Source organism: Sus scrofa, chromosome 13, assembly GCF_000003025.6.
Source record: "Sus scrofa isolate TJ Tabasco breed Duroc chromosome 13, Sscrofa11.1, whole genome shotgun sequence".
Classification (NCBI taxonomy): Eukaryota; Metazoa; Chordata; class Mammalia; order Artiodactyla; family Suidae; genus Sus; species Sus scrofa.
Window position 1 is genome coordinate 71693314 of NC_010455.5, and position 13753 is coordinate 71707066.

General features: G+C 45.2%; 1 protein-coding gene and 1 long non-coding RNA gene across 5 annotated transcripts in view; one reads left to right on the forward strand and one right to left on the reverse strand.

The window, feature by feature from the left end:
* LOC110256292 overlaps nucleotides 1–7385 on the forward strand; it is a 28918-nt gene extending 21533 nt beyond the window's left edge. The window contains exons 3-4 of one of the 2 annotated variants that reach the window (XR_002337666.1): nucleotides 5469–5610; nucleotides 5998–7385. This is a non-coding gene — a long non-coding RNA (uncharacterized LOC110256292). Of the gene's footprint in view, nucleotides 1–5468 lie in introns of both variants that reach the window. The other variant, XR_002337665.1, reaches the window with a different exon arrangement.
* The window catches only part of CNBP (CCHC-type zinc finger nucleic acid binding protein), a 72476-nt gene extending 58762 nt beyond the window's left edge, over nucleotides 1–13714 (reverse strand). The window contains exon 1 of one of the 3 annotated variants that reach the window (XM_021069428.1): nucleotides 13090–13714. The gene's annotated coding sequence lies outside the window, so the exon portion shown is untranslated. The remainder of the gene's footprint in view (nucleotides 1–13089) is intronic. The other 2 variants (XM_021069421.1, XM_021069419.1) reach the window with 2 other exon arrangements.

The window sequence follows — 13753 nt, forward strand, 5'->3', positions numbered from 1 at the left end:
ATATGCCACAGGTGCAGCCCTAAAAGCAAAAAAGAAAAAAAAGAAAGAAAGGAAGGAAGGAAGAAAGAAGGAGGGAGTTCCCATTATGGTGCAGTGGTTAACGAATCCAACTAGGAACCATGAAGTTGCGGGTTCAATCCCTGCTTGCTCAGTGGGTTAAGATCCGCATTGCCGTGAGCTGTGTATGGGTAGCAATACAGCTCGGATCCCGCGTTGCTGTGCTGTGGCGTAGGCCGGAGACTACAGCTCCAATTCGATCCTAGCCTGGGAACCTCCATATGCCGGGGACAGCTCTAGAAAAGCAGAAAGAAAGAAAGGAAGGAAGGAAGAAGAAAGGAAAGAAAAGAAATGATGTTTTCGAGTTCCGTAGTGGCTCAGTGGGTTAAAACCCAACCACTGTCTGTGAGGATGCAGGTTCAATCCCCGCCTTGCTCAGTGGGTTAAGGATCTGGCTTGCTGCAAGCTGCAGCACAGGTCACAGATTCGGCATAGATCCTGTGTTGCTATGGCTGTGTGTAGGTTGGCAGCTATAGTTCTGATTTGACCCTGGCCCAGAACTTCCACATGCTGCAGCTGTGGCTGTAAACCCCCCCCCAAATAAATGGATGTTTTAATTTTTATTGTGGTAATAAGCATGGAGCATGAATTTTACCATCTTAGCCATTTGAAGTGTCCTGTTCAGTATGTTAACTCTATGCATTGCTGTGCAACGGATTCTAGAACTCTTCTGCAAACTGAAACCCTGTGCCTACTGAACAGGAACTCCCCATCCCCGAAGTGCAGATACTGAAACCACTGTTCTACTTCTGTCTCTATGAATCTGCCTGCCTGAGATGGAAGGAGAAACACATAAGATCGTCCTTTGTGACTGGCTTACTTCACTGAGCACAATGTGCTCCAGGTCATCCTGTAGTAGAGGTGTCAGAATCATCTTTCTTTTAAGGCAGAGTAATATTCCATTGTGTGCATATGTCACGTTTTGTTTCTCCATTCGTTCTTTCCTCTATGGACCCTGGAGTTGCTGCCACCTTTGGCTGCTATCACAAGGCAAACATCTGTTTGACACCCTGCTTTTCATTCTCCTGAATGCACACCCACAAGTGGAATTGCTAGTCATATGGTGATCTATGTTTGATTTTTTTGAGGACTGCCATGTTGTTTCCTTATATTCCCAGCAAAGGAGCACAAGGTTCTAGTTTCTCCATGTCCTCTGCCAACACTGTGTTGTGTTTCTGAAGCTTTGAGCATGGTCGTCCTGAGGGCATGACATGGTATCTTATTAAATGTGTGTTACTTTAAGCAGCTGAGTTTTGGGGTGATTTTATGTAGCAGCAGATAAGTAAGACATGATCTCATTCTGGAGTTCCAAGAAGGGAGTGGTTATTGGCTTCAAATGCTGATGAAAGGTTGAGCAAGAGAGAACTGAAAAGCAAGTGCACAGGGTCATCACAGAGCACTAGGACATGGGGCAGGGCAAGATGCAGTGGAGAGGATAGTGGCAAGCCTGACGGCTAAGAAACGCAGACAGGAATAGGGCGACTTGTAAGGAGTAGTCTGTATAGTTCTTATGGGTTGTCTACATGCTTTCCTGGGAGGAGAGCTAAATGTAGGGAAGAGTGTTCGACGAAGGTTTCTTATTTTTTGGCCACACCAACAGTATGTGGAAGTTCCCACACCAGGGACTGAACCCACCCACAGTAACAACGGAAGCCATTGCAGTGACCGTGCCAGATCCTTAACCTGGTGCACCACAGGAGAACTCCAGCAAGGAATGGTTTCATTCTCTTCTAAGGCTTTTTTTTTTTTTTCTTTCTTTCTTTCTCTCTCTCTCTCCCTCCCTTCCTTCCTTCCTACCTCTTCCTTCCTTCCTTCCTTTCTTTCTCTTCTTTCCTTTCTCTCTCTCTCTCTCTCTTCTGCCATGCCTACAGCATGTGGAAGTTCCCAGGCAAGGGACTGGACCTGAAGCATGGCAGTGACTACCCCAGGTTCTTAAACGTTAGGCCATCAGGGAACTCTTCTTTTCATTTTAAGATGGGCAAGAACCACTCATGTTTCAATACCTGTGGCACTCATGGCAGGGTGGGGCTGGCCACTGGCTTACACATGTACTAGGATGCTTTGCTGGCCTGCCCAATCATGAAGCAAAGTGAAAATAAGGCTAATACAAATCAGGAGTTCCCGTCGTGGCGCAGTGGTTAACGAATCCGACTAGGAACCATGAGGTTGCGGGTTCAGTCCCTGCCTTGCTCGGTGGGTTAACGATCCAGCGTTGCCGTGAGCTGTGGTGTAGGTTGCAGACGCGGCTCGGATCCCGAGTTGCTGTGGCTCTGGCATAGGCTGGTGGCTACAGCTCCGATTCGATCCCTAGCCTGGGAACCTCCATATGCCGCAGGAGAGGCCCAAGAAATAGCAACAACAACAACAACAAAGACAAAAAAAAAAAAAAAGACAAAAAAAAAAAAAAAAAGGCTAATACAAATCAGCACTGTTCTGATTGGTTTTTTTTCCTTAACAACTACTTTGAGTCTTTTGGGGGGGGCATATATCAAATATTAATAATTCCAAGTATTCTTCCTTTCTTTATTTCACCTTCTGACCCCCACCCCGGCCTCCTGTCTCCTTGGTGTCCCTCCTTGGCTGGGGTACAAATGCATCTTCCATCTGTCTCTTGGGCAACCCAGATCCCTGACCTTCTTTCCTCTCTGCCACCAACCCTTGTTCAGGGCTCTTCTGAGCAAAGCATAAGGTATAGTAAGTCTATAATTTTTTTTTTTTTTTTTTTTTTGCGCGCACCTATGGCATGTGGAAGTTCTGAGGCCAGGGAGCAAACCACACCACAGAAGCAACCTAAGCCACTGCAGTGACAACTTAGATCCTTAACCCATTGTGCACAAGAGAATTCCCCTAAAGACAATTTCTGAAAGAGGAAACGAGGTCACCCTGATGGCTGAATTTCCTGGGTTTCCAAGTCAAAGGCCCTTCACAAAAGGCACCAGGGGGAGGCCAAAACCAGGTCCCTGCACATGAAATATGCTCCTGCTCATTCCACCGTGTGACCTGGACACTTCACAGCATCATGAGTGTATTTAGCTGTTCATGTAAAGGCACACTTGCTCAAGGCTTCCTTATTACAAAGCTGCAGACCTAGGCACGACCCACAGTTGGTGGCCCTGGCATCCTCAAGTGTATAGACACAGTCACAGGGTGGACCCTGGCCTCAGATATTCCTTTTCGGTTCCTGGAACAGGAATGGTCACTCTTTTCCTGGTGAAGCTGCTCTCACTCCTTTGTTCACTGTCAGCAGCTCCTGGCAAGTCATTAACAACAGTTCAGCCACACCACCCTCGGCAGGGAGTCTGAAGAGGCTGCTTCTCCCAATTTGCAGTGACAGGAAAACTGTCTCTTAGGAACCTTAATCTTGGTTGCAGGCCTGTTAGGCTTCCGTCACATTCCAGAGGAGGGCCATATGGGTGTGAGTGTTGTTGCTTGGAACCAAGGATCCAGGGGCAGGGAGATGCCTCTCGCACCCAGTTTGGGGCAATTTCATCACAGAAAAAACCTTGCTTTGTGCACGGACACTGATTTGACTTTAGATGTTATTTTTCGGAAACCATCAGTGACCAATGAGAAGGAATTTCTTTTCTTTTTCATCTTTTAGGGCCACACCTGCAGCATATGGAAGTTCTCAGGCTAGGGCTCAAATCAGCAGGCCTACATCACAGCTCACAGCAACACTGGATCCTTAACCCACTGAGTGGGTCAGGGATCAAACCACATGCTCGTGAGTACAGTCAGGTTCATTACCACTGAGCCACAACGGGAACTCTGCGAAGGAATTTCTTTCTTTCTTTTTTTTTGTCTTTTGAGGGCTGCACCTGCAGCATACGGAGGTTCCCAGGCTAGCGGTCTAATCCCAGGCCACGGCCTATGCCACCGCCACAGCAATGCCAGATCCGAGTGCAAAGGAATTCTTATCGTGCAAAAAGAATAACATGGAGTTGCTGAGAGCAGGGCTGGGTCATTCCCACATTCCACTGCTGCTCACTAGGCACCTGCTATGTGCCAGGTGTCAGAAATACGTCAGACAAGGAAGGAGCTGCTTTAACAGCTAAGGTGGAGCGATAACAGTAAGTAAGCGTGATGGTCATTTTTTGTGACAACTTGATTGGGCCATGGGGCATCCAGATATCTAGTCAAACATTATCCTAGCTGTTTCTGTGGGGGTGTCTGTGGATCATATCACATTTAAATCAGCAAACTGAGTAAAGCAGATTGCCCTCCCCAAGTGGATGAGCCTCATTCAATCAGTTGAAGGTCTGAATAAAACAAAAAACTGAATAAGGAGTTCCCGTCGTGCCTCAGCGGTTAACGAACCCGACTAGCATCCATGAGGATGTGGGTTCGATCCCTGGCCTTGCTCAGTGATTAAGGATCCGGTATTGCCATGAGCTATGGTGTAGGTCCCAGATGTAGCGTTGCCATGGCTGTGGCGTAGGCCGGTGGCTACAGCTTCTATTGGACCCCTAGCCTGGGAACTCCATATGCCTCAGGTATAGACCAAAAAAAAAAAAAAAAAAAAAACCCTGATAAGAGGAACACCTGCCTGCCTGCCTTCAAACTAAGATGTCAGCTTTTTCCTGCCTTTGGACTCCAGTGGAAACATCAGCCTTCCTGAGTCCTGACCTGCTAGTCTCTAGACAGAAACCACACCAGCAGCTCTCCTGGTTCCGAGTCTTTAGACTTGGGCTGGAACTAAATCCTTGGCTCTCCTGGGTCTCCAGATGATGACTCGCCTTGCAGATCTTGGGACATGCCCCTTCCGTAACTGGACAAGCCAATTCCTTATAATAAACTGCAAGTTCTCTCTCTCCATCTCTGTCTCTCTCCCCCACCCCCATCCCCGCCCCCCCCCACATTATATATTTCTGGGTTTTTGGAGAACCTGACTAAAGCAACCGGCGAACAAATGATCAATCCAGGCAGTAATAAACCATCATGAAGAAAGTAAAACAAGATCTTGATAAAGAGAGGAGGTGGTACTTGAGCTACAGAGGTCAGGGGGTCCTCTCTGAGGAGGTGGCCTTCAGCTGACCAGAGCAAGACAGCAACAGACATACAAAAGCTGCTGCAGGGTCAGGGGCACAGAGAGATTCAAGAACAAGAAGAACTCCAGTGTGGCTGGGAGAACTGTGGTGGGAGAAGGAAGCAAGATGCAGGGCATAAGGGCCTCACAGGCCATGGGAGGAGTGCGAGGAAAATGCTCTGGAAGCTTTTAAGGAGGTGTTAACGCTCTGGCTGCTTTGTGTCCCTCCTTAGCTGGCTGTGTGATCTTGGGCAAATGAATGTACCTCTCTGAACTTTACCTTCCTGGCATTGTTATGAGGATCAAATGAGATAATGTAACAGAATGAGTTAGTTCCAAAGCATTGGCTGTAGAAACGTCAGTTTCTCTTGCTGCTTGTTCACAGGGGCAGTGAGTGGTGAATGCTGACATTAACAAGCTGAGGAAATGAAATTGACTGAACTTTCTGGAAATGGGCAAACTGTACCAGGGATATTCATCACACCGTCATTTACACGTGGAGAACCTGGAAACAGCTCGATGCCAAGGTGAAGGCACTTTGGTGCATTAAAGCTAGAGGTGCGAGGTCAGCAGACTCGGTTGGGCTCAAACTGGCTCTTTTTCTTTTCTTTGTCTTTTTAGGGTCACACCCACAGCATATGGAAGTTCCCGCCAGCAGTGGAATTGGAGCTGCAGCTGCTGGCCTACACCACAGCCACAGCAATGCTGGATCCTTAACCCACTGAGCGAGGCCAGGGATCGAACCTGCATCCTCATGCAGTCAGATTCATTTCTGCTGATACACGATGGAAACTCCCTACCAAGGCTAATTTTTAAAATGTAGGAAGTTATATATTATGCATACAGAGGTGGTTATGCTAAAGACTGCTTAAGTTGATCTACAGATTTAATTCAATTCTAATTAAAATCCCCAGGTCTGTCTATGGAACAAGCTTTATTTGGAGGGTTTCTCTGGAGGAATAAAGTCAAGAAGAGGCAAGATGTGCTCTTAGAATAAGAGAAGGATGCACCCTCCTAGATACTGACATCAACACTTATTCCACGACTATGATGACTAAGACAATGTGGAACTGACACAGGGGCAGACAGACTGACCATGATAGGGAGCCCAGAGACAGACCGCAGAAATGGTGCTTGACAGATGACATACAAACAGAAAATAAGTGGAAGTTTGATATGTGACCAGAATGGCATTGCATATCAATATGGTAAAAAAGGACTATTTGGTAAACTGTGCTGGGCAATTGATGAGCCAAGTGGAAGAAAAAAAAAGAAAAGAAAAAAACTGACCCATTATCTCACACACACACACAAAATTTTAGAAGCTGGAATGTAAATGTGAAGAGCAAAAAATAAATTTGTTTTATTTTTAGGGCTGAACCTGCAGCACATGGAAGTTCCCTGTCTAGGAGTCAAACTGAAGCTGCAGCCTACACAGTGTCTGTGACCTACACCAAGCTCATGGCAACGCTGCATCCTTAATCCACCAAGTGAGGCCAGGGACTGAACCTACATCCTCTCGGATATCAGTCAGATTCTTAACCCACTGAGCCATAACAGGAACTCCTGAAAAGCAAAACTTTAAACCTTTGGAAGAAAACATAATACTGTGCTCTTTGATATAACTGGCACTAGGCACATGTAGCTATTTAAATTCAATTTTAAAATCATTAAAATGAAATAAAATTTAAAATTTAATCCCCGAGTTACACCGGCCACATTTCAAGTATTCAGTAGCCACATGTGGACAGTGGCTACAGTCCTTGGCAGCAGAGATAGAGAACTTTACCTCACTGTGGAAAGTTCTGTTGAGTAACACTGATATAGAAGAATATCTTTCCAAACTTGGGATAGGAAAGTGTTTCTTTCTTTCCTTTTTCAACATTTTTTTGCCATACCCACAGCATGTATAAGTTCTTGGGCCAGAGAGTGAATCTGTGCCATAGCAGCAACCAAAGCCACAGCAGTAACAACACCAGATCCTTAACTGCCTGAGCTACCAGAGAACTTCAGGAAGTGTTTCTTAAGAAGACACAAAATATACTTTTCACGAAAGAAAATATTGATAATTTGGAGTTCCCATCATGGTGCAGCAGATGAACCCGACTAGGAACCATGAGGTTGTGGGTTCGATCCCTGGCCTCGCTCAGTGGGTTAAGGATCTGGTGTTGCCATGAGCTTTGGAACAGGACCCAGAGGCAGCTTGGATCTGGCGTTGCTGTGACTGTGGTGTAGGCCAGCAGCTGTAGCTCCCTGATTAGACCCCTAGCGTGGGAACCTCCATATGCCATGGGTGCAGCCCTAAAAAAGCAAAAAAAAAAAAAAAAAAAAAAAGATAATTCAACAATATTAAAATGTTGAACTTCTATTTATCAAAATATACCCTAAAGAAAATGAAAAGCCACAAACTGGGAGAAGATGACTGCAAGAAATATCATCAACAAAGGGCAGCACTCGTACTTGATCCAGAGAACTCGGACATCCTGGCTACCAAAAATCAATATGACACATGGATGGACATTTCAGAGAAGAATCATGGTTGCCTGATAAACACATAAGAGATTTTCAACTTTAGGAAAAAGCAAAGGAGTCCATGAGATTCCATGTATACCACTAGCTTGGCAGAAAGTCAACTTAAGAATACTGAGCTGGAGAGGATGTGAATCCCTGGTGGAAGTGTAAACTAGTACAAAAACTTTGAGAAGCAATTGTCATTATCTTATAAGGTGGAATGTCCTTACAAGGCACTTCCTCTCTTTGGTCTCGCTACACAAGAAGTATTCCTGTGTATACATGCATCAGAAGGCAGACACGAGTATGTTCACAGCTGCGTGTGTGTGTGTGTGTGTGTGTGTGTGTGTGTGTGTGTGATTGAAAACACCCCGGAGGAGTTCCCGTTGTGGCGCAGTGGTTAACGAATCCGACTAGGAACCATGAGGTTGCGGGTTCGGTCCCTGCCCTTGCTCAGTGGGTTAAGGATCCGGCGTTGCCGTGAGCTGTGGTGTAGGTTGCAGACATGGCTCCGATCCCGTGTTGCTGTGGCTCTGGCGTAGGCTGGTGGCTACGGCTCCGATTGGACCCCTAGCCTGGGAATCTCCATGTGCCGCAGGAGCGGCCCAAGAAATAGCAAAAAGACAAAAAAAAAAAAAAAGAAAACACCCCGGAAACAAATTAAATGCCCAGCAGTAAGAAAACAGGTCAGTACATTGTGTCTTCCTCACCATGGGATATTATAAAGCAGTGAAAAGAATGAACTACAGCCACATAAGCTCAAGATGAGACAGGCAGTGCTGAGTACATCAGTCCTCTGGTGTGAAACCACTTTTGTAGAGCCCAAAGGAGAGCAAAAGCTGGAAGGATCATTGTGTAGTCCCACACACATATGTGGTATTTGTTTCTTTCCAAAAGACAGGGAGACAATAAAGTAAAACTTCTGGCTGGTAGCTACCTCTGGGGTGGGCATGACAGCGTGGGGGACTCTGGCTATTGGTCATGTTCTAGATCTGCACTTGGGAGCTCAGTTGCATTGCTATACTCTAATACACATTAACAGGCATTCTTGTCTGTGCATCAAATATAGATAAAAATGTAATAAAGAGAAAAAAGTGGCTGATTATCTAGCTCCCTCTCTTTTTTTTTTTTTTTTTTTTTGGCTGCGACCATGGCATGCAGAAGTTCCCAAGGCAGGGATCTAACATATGCTACAGCCATGACAACACTGGATCCTTAACCCTTATACCACTTGAGGAACTCCTTTTTTTTTTTTTTAACTTTGCTGTATTGTCCTAATGTTCCCTCCCCTCAAATACATATGCCTTTTTTTTTTCCTAATCAGAAAAAAGACATAGTAAATTACCTGGGAAATATCCCTTCTTAAATTTGGAAGTTGTTTACAAATAGAATTTATGTTGGGGGCCCAAAAGAAATAGAGTAGTCAAGTGTATTTAGGAGGCCACCTAGTAACCTTGGGTCCAGGTCAAAGCTTCCTAAAAGTGGCTTCACCCCAAGATTTCCTCTCAGTCTGTGGCCTGGGGTTCAGGGGATGCAGCAGTCCCCAGCAGCTATGTACCCAGGGGCAATGTAATAATCTCTCCAAGATTCATTTTTGTGACTGTAAAAAGCATAATGATGCTCACTTTGAACTTTCTTTGATGACTAAGGATAAAATACGTAAAGTGTCTGTGAGTTACCTGGTGAATCCTTGGTAAATGCCAGCACTTTAATTGTGATGTCCAGGTCCTGGTAATGATCAAGCTTATTACAGAGGAGCCCTTTATAGTTTGCAAAGGTGTGCGGGTGGGAGTTATATACTTTATCTCACCCTTACAAATGTCTATTTTTTATTAGTAATAATGGCTTACATGTACAGAATAATGTCTGTGTTTATAAGCATTATATAATAGTGGGTACTCAATAAGCGCTGAATGAACGAATGAATAAACGAACGCTCTCAAGGGTGAACATGAGCAGAGAAGACATTGATGGGAGAACTCATCTAATGTGGTAGAAGCTGCCCCTAAAGGAAAGTCAGCACTGAGCCTCCCTGGTTTCTTGAAGGCAGTCAGAGCAGGCCCAGGACTCTGCCATGAACCATGCTGGGGGGAGCAGCCAGGGCCTGCCAAGGGGCCCTGCCCTGGGAGAGAGGCCTTGGCAGAGCCTCTTCTGCTGTGGCTTCCAAAAAAGAGAGAATTGGTGCCACCTGGAGGGCAAGAGTGGGCACCTCAGAGGAAGGCTGGGGAAATTCTTTTCTAGTTCAGGGTAGGTATAGGGTTGGGGTGGGGGTGGTGAGAAAGTACCATAAAAATAATCCCTGCTTTTTAAGAAATTAAATATTTATTAGAGTAATTGTAGGAGTTCCCTGGTGGCCTAGTGGTTAAGGATCTCATGTTGCCACTGCTGTGGCACAGCCCATTCCTGTGGCACAGGTTTGATCCCTAGCCTGGGAACTTCTGTATGCTACAGTTGCAGCCAAAAGATTCACCTGCAGTTGTAAGATATAATACAGAAAGCGGGGAGTTCCCGTCGTGGCGCAGTGGTTAACGAATCCGACTAGGAACCATGAGGTTGCGGGTTCGGTCCCTGCCCTTGCTCAGTGGGTTAAGGATCCGGCGTTGCCGTGAGCTGTGGTGTAGGTTGCAGACGCGGCTCGGATCCCACGTTGCTGTGGCTCTGGCGTAGGCCAGTAGCTACAGCTCCGATTAGACTCCTAGCCTGGGAACCTCCATATGCCGCGGGAGCGGCCCAAGAAATAGCAAAAAGACAAAAAAAAAAAAAAATACAGAAAGTGCATTTGTACCCCTGGCCCCATTTCCCCTAATGGTAACATCTTACAAAACATAGATCAAAGGGATACAATTGAGTCTGGAAATAAACCCACACATTTATGATCAATAGTTTTATGACAAAAGTGCTAACACAATTCAGTGGCAGAGAGGCTAGTCTTTTCAACAAACAGTGTTGTGACAGTGGGTGTCCACAAGCAAAAGAACGAAGGTGGACCCCTACCTTATACAAAACAAATTCAAAAGTGGCCAAGACCTAAATGTAAGAGGTAAAACTATAAAACTCTTAGAAGAAAACAGAGGGATAAATCTTCAGGACCTTGGATTAAGAATGATTTCTTAGGAGTTGTGGCTCAGCAGTAACAAATCAGAGTAGTATCCATGAGGATGTAGGTTTGATCCCTGGCCTCGCTCAATGGGTTAAAGGATCTGGCATTGCTGTGGCTCTGGTGTAGGCCGGCAACTACGCCTCCAATTCAATCCCTAGCCTGGGAACTTCCATATGCCATGGGTGTGGCCCTAAAAAAATAAAAAAAGAAAGAATGATTTCTTAATATATGACACTAAAAACATAAGAAAGAAAAACAGATAAATTGGACCTCACCAAAGTAAAAAGCTTTTTTTGTGTTTCAAAGGACATGACAAAGTAAAAAGACAACCTACAGAATGGAAGAAAGTATTTGCAAGTCATACTTTTTTTTTCTGAGGCATATGGAGGTTCTCAGGCTAGGGGTTGAATCGGAGCTGTAGCTGCCAGCCTACACCACAGCCACAGCAACGCAGGATCCAAGCCTTGTCTGTGACCTACACCACAGCTCAGGGCAACGCCAGATCCTTAACCCACTGAGCAAGGCCAGGGATTGAACTTGTGTCCTCATGGATGCTAGTCAGATTCATTTCTGCTGAGCAACGACGGGAACTCCACAAATCACACATTTAATAAGGGTCTAGTATCCATACAATATAAAGAACTCATAACTCTTTGATAAAAAAGATAGCTCAATTTAAAAATGGGCATGGGATTCGAACAGACATTTCTTCAAAGAAGGTGTACAAATGGCCAAAAGTATCTGAAAAGATGCTCAATGTTACTAGCCATCAGGGAAATGCAAATCAAAACCACAATGACATACCGCTTCACAGCCACTATAATTGCTAAAACACAAAGACAATAAGTGTGGTTGAGGATGGAGAAATTACAACCTTTAATACACTGCTCATGGGAAAATTTAATGGGGCAGATGCTTTGGAAATCAGGCAGTTTCTCAAAAAGTTAAACAGAGTTATCACACCACCAGCATTTCTACTCTTAGGTATCTACTCAAGAGAAAACATGTCACAAAAATTTATACACAAATGTTCATAACAGCATTATCTACAGAGGTAAAAAAGTGGAAACAACTCAAGTGTCCTTTAACTGGTGAATGGATAAACAAAATGTATATGTATCCGTAAAATGGAATATTATTTAGCAATTAACAAGAGTGAAGTACCGATTCATGTTATGATGTGGATGGACCTGGAAAACACTATGCTAAGTAAAAGAAGCCAGATACACAAAAGGTCATACAATGCATGATTCTATTTACATGAAATATCCAGAATAGGCAAATGCGTACAGACAGAAAACGGATCAATGGTTGGGGGGGAGGAGTGAGGGATGGAGAATGTTCTGGAATTAGTGGTAATGGGTGTAGCCTTTTGAATATACTAAGAATCATTGAACTGTACGCTTATAAAAGGGTAACATTAAGGTATGAGGATTATACCTCAATTTTTTAAAAACTAGTAAAATTAATAAAAAATATTATCACAATCAGGATATTGCTATTATCCAATTTACAAATCTTATTCAGAGTTCCCTAATTGCTCCTATACTTTCTGTACTCTGTTTCTACAAAGGACTTAACAATTATCATGAAGAATGTACATTACAGTTAAAAAAAAACCAATAAAACCCTATAATTATATATTAGCTTATACACAGAGCTGGAGTCACAACACACAATTCTCATTGTAAAAATTAGTATTATAAAAATTTTCCTTGGTATGTGATTTTACAGAATTCATATCACACTCTGAAAGGATATTTTAACTCAACACAATTCATCTATATTTCATCTTTTTAACAATCCAAATCTCTGGGGTTCTTTTCTGGTTTTTAATCACGAGCCATGTTTATTTAACCTTAACTATGAACTCTTTTACACCTTGCTTTTCCCTTTTGATGTCTCACTTTATATAAGAAGCTTGGATACTGCCTCACAAGTCATCAGAAATATCCCTTTATAAATGATGTGGATGACAGCATCCGATGGACGTCCTACAATTCCCTTAATCATCCACTTATTGCTGGACATTTAGGGTGTTTCCGATTATCTCGCTGCAAACTGCTGCAGTGGGCAACTTAACTCTTGAGAATTTTCTACGGACAAGGGGTGGGGTTAGAGGTTAAAGATTTTGCTCATCTTTCTGGCTCTTTACAATTTTTGGTGCAAGACTCGCACTTCCCTCGCCGCGCTACCCCGTCACTCCGCTGCGTCCAGCCAGGAGCCTCAGCCTCTGCAATGCCAGACCCAGAGGTTGACCCCTCCCCATCACCTGGGGGCCCCGCCCTAACCGCCCCCACCCCAGGACCTGGACCCCCGCCCGGGCTCATCTAGGTTCCCTCCACACCGCCCCTCCGGCCAGCCGACTTCTGCCCGCCGCCGCGCAAGTCCTGACCTTGGCCCGGGAGTGTCCTCACAGATCCGCGGAGAGTGACCCGGGGCGCCGTGTTTTCCCTTCCAGTCCCTTCCAGTCCCCAGCGCTAGGCGACGCATCCAATAGGTGCTGGCAAAATACTCGAAGATTGAAAGAGCACATTGAAGTTGCTGCGCAGTAGATAAGTAGATCTCAGTTTAGTTAGATCCCTGGAAGTTAACGCGGTACCAAATGGTTCGCACCTGGAGCAGGTGTGAGCGCGGTGCGCAAAGGTGAATTGTAAGAGCCACTTCATGCGTTATTTCAAGCAACAATTTACTGAGCATGTACCGTGCGCCAACATCATCCACGGCAGGGAGTAAAAGAGCAATCAAGGACGAATAGAATATAGTGTCTTGGACGACCATTCGGGCTAGGCAGAAAAATCCGGCCGGGAATGGGGCTGAAAGTGAGGTGAGGCTGGCAGGCCTACCGGAGAAAGTGACAAGACATGTAGCATCTCGGAGGTGGGCCTCCTCTCCTGCCAGAGTGCTAGGGCCTCGCCTCTGGGAGTCCGTTTAAACTCGCGCCACCAGGCGGTGAGGCGTGGACGTCTATAAGCGGAGGAGGCCGTAAGGTCCGGAGTTTTAGCCCCGGCTTCTCCCCAGCAGGGACGGGGTTAACGCCCGACGCGGCGGCGGCACGT